We start from the raw sequence: 7,245 nt of genomic DNA, 5'->3' as shown, positions 1-7,245 counted from the left end.
TTACGCTCTACTCTGATAAGAAACATTGAGCTGATAAAGTTCCTGGCTCAAACCGAAAACATATCTGTATGACCACTTTCAGCACACACTGGAAATTACAGCACCAGTACCGGCTATTCGTGATTCAAGATTATCCCGGCCAAAATATTTTGTAAATCATGATATTATCCTGATAATCATCAAAATATGCTGCGCTGATAGAATGCAGGATAGATCCACTTTCTCATAAATAGTGTGTGTTATTTGTTCCAGTAAGCCATATATGCCAGTACCTTTTCAATTGTTTAAATAAATGTAATAGAAATTGAATATTCAGTTCTGCGGTCCGTTTAAGGGTCGGGGTTGGACCAGTGAAGGAGGGTGTCGGTTTAGCATATTAACGTACTTTTGGAATATTTACATAAAGTCATTTAATGCTTTTCTCACAGATTTTGTGATGATATCCTTGGCTTTTTTCATGATGTAAAACACATTTTCTTTTTTTTAAATGGATTCACCCCAGGCACAGGTTTCTCTGATTGGGGTTGAAAGATTCAAACATTCATTGATTTCTTCCCTCCTCCTCATGCTATGGGCCGCTGCAGCCTCGGTCTGAACTGCCCTCATTTGCAATTGATCAATGCTGCGAGAGCTCATCCTCATCAACCTCTTCAACTTAAGGATACCGAGGTAAAGCTGGGTCTCCTATAAAGCCATGTGACCTAATTGTTACTCACATTTGTATTTGAGCTGAAATATATATATTTTGCATTTTGAATACAGTACAATAACACGTCTTGATGTTATGCCCTTCATAAATATTGGTTACACATTTTTTTTTATTTTAATGTGCAGTTTTTATGAATGAACATTGCAACACAAACGTTGCATTCAGAAATAAGATCTGATTCAGGCACTATGATTCAGTCATATCGGTCAACAGCAGCTTCAGCCTGCTGGATTATGAAGCAGGCTGGAATGTTCAATACTTCACAAAAGTATATCCACAAGAAGGGAAATCAAGGTTACGTCACCACTGGCCCAAACCAGGTTATCGACCTAGATAGCTTCTGATTTCTATGATCTAAACATGTGGCAATGGCCTTGGCACATTGTTTTCACATCAGAATTTGACACATTGTTGAATATTTATCATAGCAGCTTTAAATATTGCAATTCAATTCTGTAGTTTATGATATATTCCATTATTTTGAGAACCCACAAAATGTAACCGAGACCTCCGAGATCGCCTGCGTTTCACAGAGTGGGAACAAAGACTGTATATAAGAAGCAGACGTAGTCATTGTGACATCACTTATTGGTTTGTGGACTATCAGTGCAACCAGCGAAGGAAGTGACCATATTTGGACTGTGGAGCAGCGACAGGTGGCTCTGACTGGTGGATCTGAACAAAAGCAGCATTAAAGTGTTAAAGTCATCTTACTAGTTTATTGTATAGGTAGCAATGGTGTAGCGACGGTAGCGAGGCCACGGTAGCTGCCTGTCAGTCACGAGCTAAAGCAAAGCTCTTCAATATTTTTCAAGGACCCCTTGGCTTATAGTGACGCAGTGGAGGGAAGACCTATTACATATCGTCTAAAATGGTGTTGCTTATTAAACTGGTGCCATGTGTAAAAGTATTTTATATGATGTATGTTTACAATGCTAAGCCATTAAAATAATAATTGTTGACATCACATATTTTAATCTTTAAATATATATTGACATTTCTCAATTCCACAACATAACATTTAGCAAATGGGAATATTTATATTTTCATATTAAGGTAGTATTCATGTTAATGTGTATTTTGGACATATTTTACATTTTGGAAGAAAAAAAGTTTGGGGACCCCTGTTGAAGATCTCTGCCCTAAAGCATACCCTGCAATCAGGTTGCAGCCTGAGTGGAAACCATTATGTACACTTGAATGTGGAGCAAATCGAGGTACACAAGAGTCCCTAATGACCTTAACGAGGCCTGACCAAGAAGATAAACATGAACAGCACGGTGTTATTCCACCGCCTGACTGCACATTCCTGCTACCTTTGATGAAAGGGATCATAACCACACCCAGGGTCGATCGCGTTAGATGAATTGTGGGTAAACAGTGGGCTTAGTGGGGGACGGCCTCTGTTCTTTCCACAGGGGTCTGAAGACAGCAGGTGGAGCAGATGGACGTTGAGGCAGTACAGACTGCAGAGGGTCAGTTGGTCAAACCCCTCCCGCTGTTCCACCGTGTCACAAGCACATGAAGTGTGAACCTCCCCACAGTCACCACCCTGCTACATCACGCACCGCAACATCAACCCCACGTTCCATATTCACCCCTCTGTGAACAGCTCTACCTTCACCGACTATATCAGCAACATTCAGCTAAATTACTTCAAATTCCATAATGCTTCTGTCTGTCTGTGTTTTACTTTTGTTGTTTAAATACCTTTCAGACAGCCATTACTTAAGCGGCGCTTCATGCGACTGGTTGTTATGTCGGTTCGCAGGGGCTCTATATAGCCAGTAGAGGTGCTAGTGCACCAAGAGACTAATGTTAATCACCATAGAACAAGACAGGCTTCCTGCTGCCAAGCCTGTAAGCATTTGCGGCCACTGGGACAGACGGCAAAAGGAAAACTACATTTGCCGCCGACACCCGATTCCACAACTGTGTGGATGAACTCGGTTCAAAGAACTGAGTCTTCGGTCAGACCGGCATCTCTAACCCCGAGTGTATTAGGTTCAGTAGATGGAGTTTGGAGCGATGTACTGCTGTGGATGGTGGCAGTAGCAAAATATAATTTAGACCTATACTTTCTTCAACGCCACCAGCCTCCATTAACAAAATCTGTATACGTTTCAGTTCAGTTAATAAAGTAATATAGTAATATATATGTACACTAAAACTGATATTTATATATATTTTTAGTGGGCTTTTCATTTAGGTAATACACTGACTTCTACACTGCTGATTCTTTCATTTTGATTCTAGTCAGTGTCTCAGTGCTTGCTGATTAAATGTTTACAAAATTAAATATCTGCTATTAAAGGGAAAAGAAAATGTGAACAGAACCCAACTTCAAAACGTGGATACGTTTTGGGAATAATTGTGGTTTTAAAAACAACACAGACTCACAGTTGGAAATGGGAAAGAAACAGCGATTTACATTAAAGTCCTACCCAACCCTCCTGATTTGAATGGAATATATAGGTCTGTGTACATATTAAGCTTTGCATGATGGACGTGTTTGTGTTAAAGGCCATACATAATTTATGTGTCTGCTTTTCATTTGCATTGTCTGTGTGGTAGAATGTCAGGGGTTGACTTGCTGCAGTCCACAGCGATTGCTCCTGTCTGTTTCCATCAAATCAAAGCGCTCATAAAAACAGCATGCAGACAGACAGCTCCATTCAACTTAGCCTTGTTTGTGTGTACTGTACTACTCTAAATGTACTCTATCTCTGGGAAGAAAAAATGTTTTTATTGAGGTTGTTTTATGTTGGCTGAGCCCATGTCAATGTTCAGATGCCTCATCATAATCATTTGAAATCATCAGGACATGACAGACCTGGAACATTAATCAAAAATCCATAGATGGCATACGTTGTCTACGTAATTTGGGTTATTCTAAAATATGATTTTAATTGATTCAGGTTTTTAGAAATGAGGCAGACAAGCTTTCTGAGTGACTCTCCGAAGCTCCAGAGCAATAAAAAGACACATAAGTGTGCTGTTTATGATCCTGGAGTCTTACTGGGACGCCGAAATCTCCATCTGCTGGTCGTGAAAGTTTGATCCCATCTGTGCTCACGGCTTGCTGCTGAGGCCCGAGCCGTCCACGTACCTGCACTGTGTGTAATATGATGAACGGCGTGCCTCTTTGTTTTCGAAAACACCCCTCTGCTCTGCGGCGGAGGAGAAAATGCAGCGTCAGGCCATTTCCACGAAGCACTGACGCGGTTCCTGACATCAGGGATCCTGGAAGCAGTCAGGAAGAATGATGTTTCTCCACCAGAAAATGGCCCCATCACCATGTTAGATTGACGTATATGTTTATGATTCAGGGTTTAATTGCAGATTTGGAAATGTTTTGAATTGTAATCTGAAATATATGTTTTATTCTTATTTGTAATGAGACAATGGAATGTTAAAACTCAGAGAGTTAAATCACTTTTCGATTCAGTAGGATTAAGCCAACTCTGCCTCCTACAAAATTATGTGTAGCTACACCTACACTGCATTATTAGTTAAGTTTACAGGTTTTAAACATGTGGTTAACATTGTTCATTCAAAATAAAAATAAAACAATTTAAAATGCAACCACTTGATTATGTTGACTAAAACATCATGATTTGGCTTGAAATAAGTACATTTGTTACGTTATTTATGTAACCGATATTTACATCAAACAATGGGCTCCTGGGTAAAAGTCCCGTGTTTGTTCCACCTTGACCTCCTCCCTGTCTGTGAAAATGTAAAAACAAACTTAATCCAGGAGAATGAGATAAAGCCCCACAATTCCTTTCAACAGCAACATTTAAGATGACGCACAACTCGACAACAACATGCAATCTTAACAATTACTTCATGCAGACAAACAGTCAAACCCTAAATGTTGGATTTGTATTTCTGTATTTTTGTATCTTCTGTCTTTTCCACTGTCAGTCTCTACAAATATTTGTTTTTAAATGAAACTAAAATAACCAATACAACAAAATGTTAATACAGCAAACTGTCAAAAAACGAATTCGTATAAATAACATTCATAATCAATGTGAATAAATAAGACATCTCCAAAAAGGAGTAAAATACGATAAATAAATAAGGAGTAACACCTTCGACATAACTCAAACAATGAATAACTTATAGAAACCCCTTTTTTTCATGTAAATTAAAACCTGGGGAATGTTATAGCAGACATCCTTTTATTAGAACACACACACACACACACACAAACACACACACACACACGCACACACACACACACACACACACACACACTATTAGATAGTTTTATTTAGACTTAGTGTATGTCAAATTGTTAATAAACCTTTTTGAACACATTGCTGTGCTTATTAAGAATCAACGCTGTCAACCTCTGCTCTGCAAATCATTTATTAACAATTATAAATTAATTATTAATCAAAGTTCCAAATTGATAGTAAGTATATTTAATGAGACTAAGTTAAATCGAGAATTGGTTTCCCTTTCTAAAAGGGTGGTGCCCTGAGAATGATATAATGCAAATTAAATCCTTTATTATTACTTATTTTCAATAATTAATTCCTTCAAATAGCCATTATTATTATTATTATTATTATTGCTACCTACAGAAGCCAAACAAAACATATATTTAATGTTTAGAACAAAAATCCAATGCTTTTTGAGTTGCTCATAGGTTGAATCATTGTTTAGTGATACAGTATAATTTACCAATATAGAAATGTCTGGATTATCACTTCGTTTCAAGCGTAGATTTAGAGTTTGACATATGTTAATGCCATGCTCACTGAAAGTCAGCTCCTTCTGCCATTTCGGCCGCCTGAATAGATTATTTGGCAGAAAATCCAACCTGGTGACAGAAGCTCCATTTGAGAAAAATGTCATGCAAAAAACAGACAGCCCTCCCCCGAGACTCAGGTAGTAAACCGTGGCTATTTACCTTGCATTACTGATGACAATGTATTCTGAGTCATGTTTGAATATCACGCACCTCTTGTAAATATTCATGCCGACTGCCCGTACCAACAGGACAGGAGTATGCTCAGGAACCTCTAATGAATAACGGAGGCCTCATGAATAATGAACAGCTTCTCCTTCAGGTATCTGCAGGCAGCCGTCATGACGCAGAGTTCCAGTGGCCACGTAGATGGACGCCTCTGACCTGAAGAATATCTCTCCACTTCCCCCTCTGCTGTGTTAATGACTCTTTGACCGCTCTCTCCTGTACATGAATTGCTGGAGGATTAGCTGCTTCGTTCTCTCTCCGGGCCTCTATCGCTGCCAACTTTAATGGCCGCTCTTTGCTCGTCAGATGGATGTGGGCTCACTGAGGGGGAATGAGATTACCTTTGCTTCAGGAGGGTGTTTATGGATAAAAGCTCAGACTCCTCACTTCGCTCACTTCATCTTGGTGTAGAATATGTACGCCGGCATCAAGATGCATTTCTCTGGCTTTCAATTCATAACCACCTGCTTATTCTTTCATGTGTTTTCATCTTTACAGGCTGAACTTGCTGAATACATTTGAGGGCTTTTTTATATTCTGAAAAGTCTATTCAGATGTTTTTCTGGAAAAAACATTTCTGTAGCATATCTCAGACTAGAGTGTCTGTTGGGGGATGGTGAGACAGCTGTCGATATTCCTCCCTCTGGAGCTGGCACACAGGCAGACTCTACTGAAAAAGACATGGCTGCTGTCCCATCAGCCTGCAAATGTCTCTGCTCCAACCCAGACAGTCATATGAACAGCATCTCTCCACAGTGTTCAACTCATTTTGTCATGAAAGTTTGCTGACATCAACAACCTCAACTCTTATCAGTTTGATCTTCCTCCTAGGAAGAGCACTGGGCGATTCATCATCGTGGCCTGTGAAATTACAAACTTCCTGGTCTGTCACATGATGCTAATGGGCCCATAAAGACTGAGCAACATTCGTAGGAATGAACAGAACTCCCCATGCATCCAGTTTCCCTACAAGATAAGATATTTGATCTCATTGTGGGCCAAAGATAAAAATGAAAACCTGCCTACATTTTGCCGGCTTCACGGATCACAACAAACATCACATGATGTAATAAAAGAGGACGACTACACTTGGACATACTTCGCTGCAGCCAGAACAAGGCTGCTGAGAGACTCGGCGATGGAGGTCACATCTGGTCGCGGTGCAGAGAGGGAGGGAAATTAGTAGACCTCTCTCCACGGAGCAGTCGCATAATGCTGGACTGTTCAGCAGGAAGCACCGGCACGCTGGATGTGCTCATTTGTTAAAATAAATGATTGCAAAACACTGAAATCCCTCAGTTTCATGATGCTTAAACGAACACGGTGTCATGTCAGACATTTAAAGGTGTGAGGGTTGATAAATCAGACACACAGGGAAGAAAGGGATTCTAAATTAAATATTAATATCTTTACGTGTGATTATCATACATTTGTAATGATCTGTTGTAACATACGTGCCTTGTATCCTATAAAACAGCACAAACACACCTACTGAGGCACGACAAACTATGAATAAGCAATGTGCCTACTATTTATACCCAGA

This window comes from Eutrigla gurnardus (genome assembly GCF_963514095.1).
Source record: "Eutrigla gurnardus genome assembly, chromosome: 10".
NCBI lineage: Eukaryota > Metazoa > Chordata > Actinopteri > Perciformes > Triglidae > Eutrigla > Eutrigla gurnardus.
The sequence above is the reverse complement of the archived record's forward strand: the minus strand, read 5'-3'. Positions refer to the sequence as shown.